Source organism: Lutra lutra, chromosome 4, assembly GCF_902655055.1.
Source record: "Lutra lutra chromosome 4, mLutLut1.2, whole genome shotgun sequence".
Lineage (NCBI taxonomy): Eukaryota > Metazoa > Chordata > Mammalia > Carnivora > Mustelidae > Lutra > Lutra lutra.
In genome coordinates, this window is record NC_062281.1 from 117,750,615 (window position 1) to 117,762,996 (window position 12,382).

Sequence of the window (12,382 nt, forward strand, 5' to 3'; positions counted from 1 at the left end):
GAAAACATGAATCGTATAATTGTTAACTCTTTTTGCTTTGAACCCTAATAATTTCAATTTTGCAACTTAACTCTAATTATGTAGGACCTGATAGTTTGCATATCTTTATTCCAAATGTCTCCTGGTCTTGCTTTTCTTTCTGTCCTTTTCCTGATTTTTAAAGATTATTTTTCTGTTCCAAATTATACGTGTTTCTGAAGCTACCTCAGATAGCAGTCTCTTTTGCTTATATTTGACAACAGGAACAAAAAAAGAGTCCCATATTGAGCTGGATCAGGGATGACTCTAACTTCATCAAAAATGGTCTTAAGGAGCTTTTCCACTTTACACATGGTGGGGTCCATATGGCATTGTTCTGCATTCCCATCACAGCTTAAAGGGAAACTTTCACAATGTCTGGAGCCCTTGATGTCCTGCAAATGAAGGAGTAGAATGTCCTCAAATTCCCTGCGGCAGGGACTCACTTATGTGGCACCAACCTTGACTTCCAAATGGAACAGTACAGCTACAAAAGGGAAAGTGATGGCATCTACATCATAAATCTGAAGAGAACCTGGGAGAAGCTTCTGCCAGCAGCTTGTGCCATTGTGGCCATTGAAAACCCAGCTGACTTCAGTGTCCTGTCCTCCAGGAATACTGGCCAGTGAGCTGTGCTGAATTTTGCTGCTGCTACAGGAACCACTCCCATTGCTGGAGGCTTCACTCCTGGAAGCTTCACTAACCAGATCCAGGCGGACTTTGGAGAGCCGAGACTGCTGGTGATTACTGATCCCAGGGCTGACCACCAGCCTCATACAGAGGCCTTATGTTAATCTATCGTTGCTCTGTGTAACACAGACTCTCCACTTCACTACGTGGACATCGCCATCTCTTGCTACACAAGGGAGCTCACTCAGTGAGTCTAATGTGTATGCTGGCCTGGGAAGTTCGGTGCATGTGTAGCAACATTTCTCGTGAGCACCCCTGAGAGGTCATGCCTGATCTCTACTTCTAAGAGATCCTGAAGAGATTGAAAAAGAAGGGCAGGTTGCTGCTGAGAACTCTGTGACCAAGAAGGGACTTCAGGGTGGATGGACTGTTCCAGCCCCTGAGCTCACTGCTACTCAACCCGAGGTTGCAGACTGGTCTGAAGGTGCCCTTGGTGCCTAGTCAGCAGTTCCCTGCTGAAGACAGGAGCGCCCACCCTGCCACAGAAGACTGGTCTGCAGCTCCCACTGCTCAGGCCATGGAATGGGTAGGAACGACGACTGAGTGGTCTTCCCCTTCCACAAAGGCAAACAAAATGGAAAGAAGGTTGATGGAAAATAAAGTTTCTAAAAAAAAAAAAAAGGTCTTAAGGAGTGTGTAACTTTCATCTCTGCTACCACCCATTAGTCCCTGAGGGAGAGTGATGTAGGAGAAGGTGAAGTGGAGTCAGAGATATGCTTAAATCCCAGATCTGACAACATTGATATCAATCTTAGTTTGAAATCCTGCGGAAAGAATTTCCAGGGACTCCAGGATCTTTTCCTGAATTATAACCAATACCTTTTTTTCATATGTTTAGCTCGAACATAAAAATAATCATTATATTAATTAAGATATCTTTGGCTGCACACCAACAGAGATTTGACTCACAGTTTGTATTATTTCCGATGCTGCCGTAATAAAGTGCCACAAACTAGATGTCTTAAAACAAGAGAAATTAATTTTCTCACAGTTCTGGAGGTCAAAACCGAAAATCAAAGTGTCAGCAGGGTCATTCTCCCTCCAGAAGCTTTTGAAGAAAACCCTTCCTTACCTCTTCCAGCTTCTGGTGGCTCCAGGCATTCCTCAGATTGTCACTGCATAATTCCAATCTCTGCCTCCAGGTTCACATTGCCTTCTCCAGTGCTTCTATTTTTCTCCTCTGTGCATCTCTCCTCTGTGTGTGAGTGTTTTGTTTTTTTTTTTTTAAAAGCTTTATTTATTTACTGGGGCCCCTGGGTGGCTCAGTTGATCAAGTGTCTGATTTTTGCTCAGGTCATGATTTGGGGGTACTGTGATAGAGCCTCACATCATTGGGATCCATGCTCAGCAGGGAGTCTGCTTATTCCTTTCCCTTTTCCTGTGCCCCTCCCCCAACTCATGCATGTGCACGCATGCTCTCTCTCTCTCTCAAATGAATAAAATCTTTAAAAAAATTATTTACTTTAGAAAGAGAGTGAACATGTGAGCAGGGGGAGGGGCAGAGGGAGAGGGAGAGAAGCAGACACCCTTAAGCATGGAGCTTGATCCCACAAACCTGAGATCACAATGAGATCATGACCTAAGCTGAAACCAAAAGTCAGACACTTAACCCACTGAGCCACCCAGGCACCCCACTTTGGTGTGTCTTTTATGAGGACACTCGTCACTGGATTAAGGGCTCACCTGGATAATCCAGGATAATCTTATCCTAAGATCCTTAATTTGATTATATCTGCAAAGACCTTTTCTCCAGATAAGGTCACATTCATAGGCTCTGGGGGTTAGGACATAGGCATATCTTTTTGGGGTCACCATTCAACCACACAGCAGATTAAACAATGAAGTTATTTCAACTATCCTTCATAAGAGGAAGTCTGTATGTGACAGGTAATTTAGGATTGGTAAGGCTCAATGATCTCATCAAAGATGCAGACTCTCTGTCTTTCCCTCTCCACAATTCTCAGCATGTTATTTTTTGTTCTCAAACCTTTTGCCTTATGATTACAGGGGACAGCTGCCCCAATTCCCGGCTTCACATCCCTTACAGATGTAAGTAAATATAGCAGGAAGCGAAAAAAGACGAGAAAGTAGGAAGACCTCTCCCTGAAGCCTCTGCAGCTTCCCTCTATGCCCCATCATGCTCAAATGTATTATTTGAAATGTATTATTGTCAAAGGGGAAAAGGGATACCATGACTGCCTTAGATCTATCAAGATACATGCTTTGGGGTCCACTGCCACATTGAAACTTGGGAGTTTTGATAATGAAAAAGGGGAGGCATCTGTTGCATAAGCAACTAACATTTGCTATAATTTCTAAATGTTTCTTGAATATTACTAATTAAAAAAGTTACCAATCCTTTTATCTACCAATTTACATAAATTCTTTCAACCTTATAACATCTACTATATGTTGGGTACTGTGATAGAAGCAGGAGTCTCAAGATCATCAAGGAGCCCTTGGTTGAGCTGAATAAGATATATGAACACCAATAATTCCAGGACAGCATGACAAATTCTATGTTTGAGATATGTGCATGGTACAGTGGGGGAACAGAATAGGTTGTAGCATCTGGAAAGGCAACCCTTGAGTTTTTGAGAAGCAGTTAAACCGATAAAAGATGGAGGTGAGTAATGGTACTCTAGAGAGAGAAAAGAGCATGTCTTAAAGACAAAGATGATTGGAGAACCCTGCTATACCTTTGTGGAACTACAAAATTTTTACTACGGCTGGAGTGGAGAACTGTGTAGGTAGCAGGAAGGCAGGTCAAGCCAGTAAGATGGGTGGGAGCTAGATGAAGAGGATGCTAAAATAAGATGACACTTGATACGAAAATCGATGGGGAGTTATTGAAAGGTTACAATCAAAGGAATAATTAAATTAGACTGTTTTAGGATAACCCTGACAGTAGATGGATGTATCTGACTGCATTACCCGATAGATGGTGATGCCCTTCCTAAAAATGGCAAGTACAAATGGAGGAATAAGAATTGGGAAAAAGATACTGAGTTGAGGTGTGTGTTTTGAAGTTTGAAATACCTGGCCCAACGGATCCTTCTCTCTTTCACTCTCTCTCTCTCATTCTCTTTTTCTTGCCTTCTAATTTACACGCAATCTGTCATGTCTTGTGGACTTATAGGCCTCATTTTTTTGTTTTATTTTCCTTGTTTTAAAAAATATGCCCTTGGATTAGGAAGGAATACATCAAAATATTACCAGTGGCTGTCCCTGTGGTGAGATTATATGACTTCAAGAAAATACTTTTTGGTATTTCCCAAAGTGAGCACTTTACACACATTTAAAGACCAAGAAACCTTCAATTTTAACCGCCTGAGATGTATTCATTCCAGAGCCAGTATTTTTTCCCTGAGACATGGCATCTTCTTGAGTAACTTTAAGTAAATGTTAATGCTGAGTTTCTTATTGTAAATTAAATTTTAAAATTTCACCATTTGCTTATTTTTGGTCAACTTCCAAATTCTTAGCAACACACCACAATTTTGTGATCATTTGCTTATCATCAGTCTTTCCCCATGGATTAGGAATACCTCCTAGGGAAAAAAAATCTGGCCTTGTTCATCTCGGTAGACCCAAGACTTAAATATTCAGTGAATAGATATTTAATAAGTATTTGCTGAATTGGAATGTATAATATGCATCTTTGTGTTCCTAGTGCCAAGCACAGTGCCAATGTCCAATAGACATTAATGAAACTATATTTCAACTTCTGGGCAATATTCCACCAAAGTCATACTGTCACTGGGTGACAAAAATGAAATTCCATTTTCTCAAACAGTATCTTTTTGTCTTTATCTTATGTGTATATAAATACATTTACATACACATATTTATATGTACACATACATAATTTTCTCATCTAATAAGCTTAAAGATCCTTCGACCTCTGTACCTTTGAAAGACTGACAAGTCAGGAAATTTTTCTAATTTGCCATTAAGAAAACAGGCTGAAAGTTACCTAAGATCACTAGTACTCTAGTTTTAGACATTGGTTTAAAAAAAAAGCTCTTATTTATTGTATCACCTATTTAAAAGCGTAAGATAGAAACTTCTCCATCCTAAAATTCTAGTCTGAGCACAACTATAGCGAGAGCTGTAATTACTATATTCCTTTTGGAAGCTATGGTTATAAGGCCATGTTCCAGATACTGTGATATGTTCAGCATCATCCACACAATTTTATTGTATTGCAAGTTAGAAATTTCCTTGGACTCCCTAGCCAGCAGGAATCCTAGTCAGGATTCAGTCAACAGCAGGCATATGCAAAGAGACTGGAAAGCTAAAGGAAGATAGAAACAATCTTCTAGCTTGGGCAGTGGTGACATCAGCAAATTGCACCCTGTTGTCATTAACAGTCAGCTCCTCTAGCATCTGGATAGCAGCTAAACATGGGCTCCTAGTAGTTTGCATCAGCAGCATGGAGCAGAGGAACACAATTCCTTTAAGTCATGGGGTCTTGCACATAGATCAATGGATCAGAATAGAGAGCCCAGAAATAGACCCTCAACTCTATGGTCAACTAATCTTCGACAAAGCAGGAAAGAATGTCCAATGGAAAAAAGACAGTCTCTTCAACAAATGGTGTTGGGAAAATTGGACAGCCACATGCAGAAGAATGAAGCTGGACCATTTCCTAACACCACACACAAAAATAGACTCAAAATGGATGAAAGACCTCAATATGACACAGGAATCCATCAAAATCCTTAAGAACACAGGCAGCAACCTCTTCAACCTTAGTGGCAGCAACTTCTTCCTAGAAACATCACCAAAGGCAAGGGAAGCAAGGGCAAAAATGAACTATTGGGACTTTAACAAGATCTAAAGTTTTTGCACAGCAAAGGAAACAGTCGACAAAACCAAAAGACAACCGACAAAATGGGAGAAGATATTTGCAAATGACTATCAAATAAAGGGCTAGTATCCAAAATCTATAAAGAACTTATCAAACTCAACACCCAAAGAACAAATAATACAATCAAGAAATGGGCAGAGAACATGAACAGACATTTCTGCAAAGATGTCCAGATGGCCAACAAACACATGAAAATGTGCTCCACATCACTCCACATCAGGGAAATACAAATCAAAACCACAATGAGATACCACCTGACACCAGTCAGAATGGCTAAAATTAAGCCAGGAAACGACAGATGCTGATGAGGATGCAAAGAAAGGGGAACCCTCCTACACTGTTGGTGGGAATGCAAGCTGGTGCAGCCACTCTGGAAAACGGCATGGAGGTTCCTCAAAAACTTGAAAATAGAGCTATCCTACGACCCAGAAATCGCACTACTGGGTATTTACCCTAAAGATACAAAAGTAATGATCTGAAGGGGCATGTGCACCCGAATGTTTATAGCAGTAATGTCCACAATAGCCAAACTATGGAAAGAACCTAGATGTCCATCAACAGATGAATGGATAAAGAAGAGGTGGTATATATATACAATGGAATATTATGCAGCCATCAAAAGAAATGAAATCTTGCCATTTGCAATGACGTGGATGGAACTAGAGGGTATTATGTTGAGCAAAATAAGTCAATCAGAGAAAGACAATTATCATATGATCTCCCTGATATGAGGAAGTTGAGAGGCAGGGTGGAGGGTTTGGGGATAGGGAAGGAAAAAATGAAACAAGATGGGATCGGGAGGGAGACAAACCATAAGAGACTCTTAATCTCATGAAACAAACTGAGGGTTCCTGGGGGAAGAGAGGGTAGGGAGAGGGTGGTTGGATTATGGACATTTGGGGGGTGTGTGATATAGTGTGTGCTGTGAAGTGTGTAAACCTGACGATTTGCAGACCTGTACCCCTTGGGCAAGTGGTGCATATGTTAATAAAAGTAATTAATAAAAATAAAAGTCACAGGGTCGTGGATGAGTTGAATTCTGCCAACAACTGTGGGCTTCAGGGAAAGAAGCAGCTTCTTATAGTTCTTCATCACTGGGCAACATGGACCTCCTTTAGCTTCTCCAGCCTTTCCAACAATTTCATTACCTAATTTCCGTATTAAATCCCTCTTGCCTAAAATACCTCAAGTAGCTCCCACTTCTTAAAAATTTTTATTTAAATTCAATTTAGTTAACATATAGTGTGTTATTAGTTTCAAAGGTAGAAATAAGTGATTCATCAGTTGCATACAACACCCAGTGCTCACTACATCAAATGCTCTCCTTAATGCCCATCAACCAATTATCCCACACCCCCAGCACCTCTCCTTCAGCAACTCTCAGTTTCTTTCCTATAGTTGAGTTTTTCATGGTTTCCTCCCCTCTGTTTATTTTATTTTATTTTTAATTATTTTTATTAACATATATTATTTGCCCCAGGGATACAGGTATGTGAATAATCAAGCTTACACGTTTCACAGCACTCACCATAGCCCATACCCTTCCCAATGTCCATAACCCAACCACCCTATCCCTAATCCCCCACCTCCCAGCAACCCTCAGTTTGTTTCATGAGATTAAGAGTCTCTTATGGTTTGTCTCCCTCACGATCCCATCTTGCTCCCTCTCTGTTTTTATCTTATTTTATTTTCTTTCCCATCCCCTTGTTCACCTGCTTTGTTTCTTAATTTCCATATATGAGTGAAATAAAATGGTACTTCTCTTTCTCTGACTTAATGTCGCCTAGCATAATACAATCTAGTTTCATCCATGTCGTTGCAAATGGCAAGATTTCATTCTTTTTGATGGCTGAATAATATTCCAGTGTATATAAATACCACATCTTTTTTTCTGGGCTCTTTCCATATTTTGGCTATTGTGGACATTGCTACTATAAACATTGGGGTGCATGTGCCCCTTTGAATCACTATGTTCGTATCTTTTGGATAAATAGATAGCAGTATACTTGCTAGATTGTTGGATAATCCTATTTTTAACTTTCTGAGGAAACTCCATACTGTTTTCCAGAGTGGCTGCACAGTTTGCATTGCTAGAACAGTGTAAGATGATTCCCCTTTCTCCACATCCTTGTCAACATTTGTTGTTTCCTGAGTTAGTCATGTTAGCCATTCTGACCAATGTGAGGTGGTATCTCATTGTGGTTTTGATTTGTATTTCGCTGATGCAGGGTGATGTTGAGCATTTTCTCATGTGTCTGTTGGCGATTTGAATGTCTTCTTTGGAGAAATATCTGTTCATGTCTTCTGCCCATTTCTTGACTGAATTTTTTGTTTCTTGGTTGTTTAGTCTGGTAAGTTCTTTATAGATTTTGGATACTAGCCCTTTATCTGATACGACATTTGTGAATATCTTCTCCCATTCTGTAGGTTGCCTTTTAGTTTTATTGATTGTTTCCCTTACTGTACAAAAGATTATCTTGATGAAGTCCCAATGGTTCATTTTTGCTTTTGCTTCCTTTGCCTCTGGAGACATGTCTAGCAAGAAGTTGCTATGGCCAAAGTCAAAGATGTTGTTGCCTGTGTTCTCTTCTAGGATTTTTTTTTTTAGATTTCATTTATTTATTAGACAGAGATCACAAGTAGGCAGAGCAGCAGGTGAGTGGGGGGGAGCAGGCTCCCTGCTGAGCAGAGAGCCTGATGCAGGGCTCAATCCCAGTACCCTGAGATCATGACCCCAGCCGAAGGCAGAGGCTTAACCCACTGAGCCACCCAGGCACCCCTCTTCTAGGATTTTGATGGATTAGTTCCCATTTTCTGATTATGTGGTGTAACATTTAATTTAGTGTTTCTAGAACCAGAGAATGTACTATGCTAGGAAAATTATTTGTCCAGAAAAGTTTAAAACTTTCAGGACTAAAACACCAATTTTCCTGAAAATCTTTATTATTAAATGATTCATACATGGTCCTTTCTTCCTAAACAGAATATTTAAAAGGCATTTTTTGTCCTTTTCCATTATTATTACCATTGAATATTCACTGAGTATCTCTCTTTAGGCCCCACATTGAAGCATCAAGAACAGATGGTATAGGACACCAGACTAAATTAGTACTGACCACAAGCAGATATGTGTAAGTTCAATTGCAAAAACCTTTACTGTGACAGTTACTAGAGATATGGAGATGAAGATGACACAATGACATGAATGTCCCCTAGACATTTGCACAGAAAAACATGTAAGCAAACAAATTATAACAAGGAATGATAGACACAAAAATAGAAATATGTACCACAGGCAAAGACTATATGGAAAAAGCGGCTACTGACTGTGCATTGAAGGTATCAGGGAAGGCTCTAGATGTGGGCTGAAATATAAGCTGGGTCTTATAGTTTGAAGGGGAAGAAAAGAAAAAAAAAAAAGGCATTTCAGAGCAAAGAAGAAGCATGTGCAAAGACAAGTATGGCAGCTGGTCTCTAAAGACAGCTCCCAACAATTCATCCTCTTCCCATATGCTTATACAGGTCTCCTCTGCTATCTGAAAATAGAGTGTTCCCATGAAAACTTTTGTAAACTGAAATGCATGAGGCAAAGGAGCAATTACTATTAATTTAGGAGAAAAAAAATTTTTGAAAAATTATTTGAAAAATTATTTGAAAAAATAACCTCTCTTAGGCTTTTCTGACACCTTGGGACACATCTTGCTAACAGATGCACAAAATAAATCACAGTAAAGCAGAGATGCTCACAGACTCAGTTCCAAGCTATGGCTGCTTGATGATGAGAAGGTAAGTGTAGTTTCCTGGGAAGGAGTTAGTGATGCTACTCTCTGCTCACCGTGCTGACAGCCTGCTCTCTGACAAACAAATCTGAATGCTATTTTCCCTTTTCACCTTTTTTTGTAAAAGCAAAAAGCCCCTTCAGATTTCTTTTGGTTATGGAAAACAGGAACTAATATAGGTCTTTTTAAAATTTTATTTATTTGAGAGAGAGTGAGAATGAGAGTGATCACAGAGAGAGAGTGAGAAGCAGTCTCGCCGCTGAGCAGGGAGCCCAGTGTGCGGCTCAATCCCAGGACCCTGAGATCATGACCTGAGCTGAAGGCGGGTGCTTAACTGACTGAGCCACCCAAGTGCTTCAGTGTAGGTCTTTCTCTAAAGTGAGTGGTGTAACTTGAACTTTTGAAAAGTGAGAGATACCTGTATCTTCTCTCTTTGAATCTGAATTGGCCCTGAAATTGCTCTGACCAATATAATGTGGTGGAAGTAATGTTCTAGGACTTCTGAGCCCAGGGCTTGAGAGGACTGGCAGTTTCTATTTTCTTCTCTTGGAAACACTTGTGAGACACTCCTTCTTAGAATCCCACCATGCTCTAAGAAGTTCAAGCCATATGGGGAATCAAGGCGCTGCAAATGACCCCTCCAGCTGAGATTCCACCCGACAGTGCTAACTACCAGCCATGTAAGTGAGTTAGTTATCTTGGACATTTCATTCTGGTTGAGCCCTCAGATGACTGCAGCCTCAAACAGCATGTGAAGCAGAACCACTCAGCCAAGTCCAGCCAATTCACAGAACTGTGATAAATAATGATTGTTGTTTTAAGCTGCTGAGTTTTAAATGATTTCTTATGCAGTAATAGGGCTCCTGCATGAGTGAAAGTTGGTAGACGAGCAGAGGTTCTGGCGAGTTCTCATAGTTCCTCATTACTGGGCAATACTGTCTGCCTTTCTTTGCTGCTCTTCTAGTCTCTAGTAATTTATTGCCTAATAGCTTGTGTTATATCACTCTTTGCTTGAAATACCTTGAATGCCTTCTGTTTTTCTGGTTAATTACGTGGTATAACATTTTGTTATCTTGTATTCCTAGGACCAGAGAATGTGCTATTCCTGAGGCAGGTATTGGGGGGGGGGGGGGTCCTGATAATTTCAGCACTTTTGGTACTGAAATACCTTATTCTTGACAGTTTTTCTTTCTTCTTGTTCTTCTTCTTCCTTCCTCCTCCCCCTCCTCCTCCTCCCCCCCTTCTTCTTCTTCTATCACCATAAATATTTATTTACCGAGTGACCTGTATATTGTGTTATGGCTCTAGGAGCAAATGGTATGGAGCATCAGGTGAAAGGAGGGCTGACCACAAGCAGATATTTATAAGTTCAATTGCAAAAAACTTTATTATATCAGTTTCTAGGGATACTGAAATAATGATGATACGGTCCCTTTCTCTAGCACCTCCCACTGTAATACAAATAATTTGTAAACAAATAAATATAGTATGGTATCATGGGTTTGAATATAGAAATATGTATCACAGGCACAGATAGGCAGAGAAAGAGTATCTAGGCACTGAGGCATTAGGGAAAACTTTACATAGGATCCAAACTTTACATATGGATTCCATAAGATCCATAAGCTGGATCTTATGGAATGGTTAGACATTTGTCAGGTGAAGAAAAGGTCCATCCAGAGTAGGGAAGAAGCACATGAAAAGGTGGTAAAGCGTAAAAGAGATGACATTATTTAGCCCATATTCCAGGGCAACTGAGAAAGTGTAGAAAAGGTTGAATCATGTTATGAAACATACCTTATGCAATGCTTATGAGGTTGAACTTAATACTACGGTCACTGCAGAGGAGTCTCATACTCATATTTGTATTTTCAGAAATAACACTGTTAGCAATGTGACGGAGAGATCAGAACAAGGAGGGACTGGCAGCAAGGCCAGTTACGAGGCTACAGCAAGATTCAGCGGAGAACATCAAGAGGATGTGAAGTAGGATTTACAGCTGCTCTATCTCTAAAACAGCATGACTGGAATACTATGAAATAATTCCAACATTAAAGGTAGAGGCAACACTTTCTCTAAGGCTTATCTGCATACATTAATAGCTGTTGATTAATCAGTAACATTAAGAACACAATCCTTAATTTCAAAATTCTAAATATTGGGCCACTATTACCAGATCTTATCTCCTATTTGTATAATAGTAAGCTTGTTACTGGGCTATAAACAAATAGGGGCCTTGCAATTAAATTTTTTAATTTGGCCTTGATTGAGAGCTTACTTCAAAGAATTCCAAATTTCTACTACATTTGGATAAGATAAAATTCTAGAAACTTGATTCTAGGTCACATTTTCCTATAATCTTTGAAGTATTTTGATCAGAAGAGAAGTCTTATATAAAACCTGTACAATAGCAGAGACTGGCTGGCTCTGTTGGCTAACATCCAACTCTTGATCTGACCTCAGATCTTAATCTCAAGGTTGTGAGTTGACCCTGCACTGGGCCCCACGCTGGGTGTGCAGCCTACTTAAAAAAAAAAAAAAAAAAAAAAAAGAAGCATGGGCTCCTGGGTGGCTCAGTTGGTTAAGCAACTGCCTTCTGCTCAGGTCATGATCCCAGAGTCCTGGGATTGAGTGCCACATCGGGCTCCCAGCTCCAAGGGGAGTCTGCTTCTTCCTCTGACTTCCCTATCATGCTCTCTCTCACTGTCTCTCTCTCAAATAAATAAATAAAATCTTTAAAAAATAAAAAACTAAAAAAAGCCAAAAAGCAAGCACCTGGTGGCTCAGTAGGTTAAACTTCTGACTCTTGATTTTAGCTCAGGTCAAGATCCCAGGGTCATGAGACTGAGCCCCATGGCCAGAGAGTTAAGATTCTCTCCCTTTCCCTTTGCCCCTCCCACAGCTCATGCACACACACACACATACTCTCTCTCTCTTAAAAAAAAAACAAACCCTATACAGTAAATCAACATTCTGAAATAGTTTCTCTAACAATATTTTGTATTCTGCATAACACTGAATC

General features: G+C 40.1%; 1 pseudogene; it reads left to right on the forward strand.

Annotated features, from left to right (window-relative positions):
• Positions 1 to 392: 392 nt before the first annotated feature.
• Positions 393 to 11,350, forward strand: LOC125097358 (40S ribosomal protein SA-like; annotated as a pseudogene).
• The last annotated feature ends 1,032 nt before the right edge of the window (positions 11,351 to 12,382 follow it).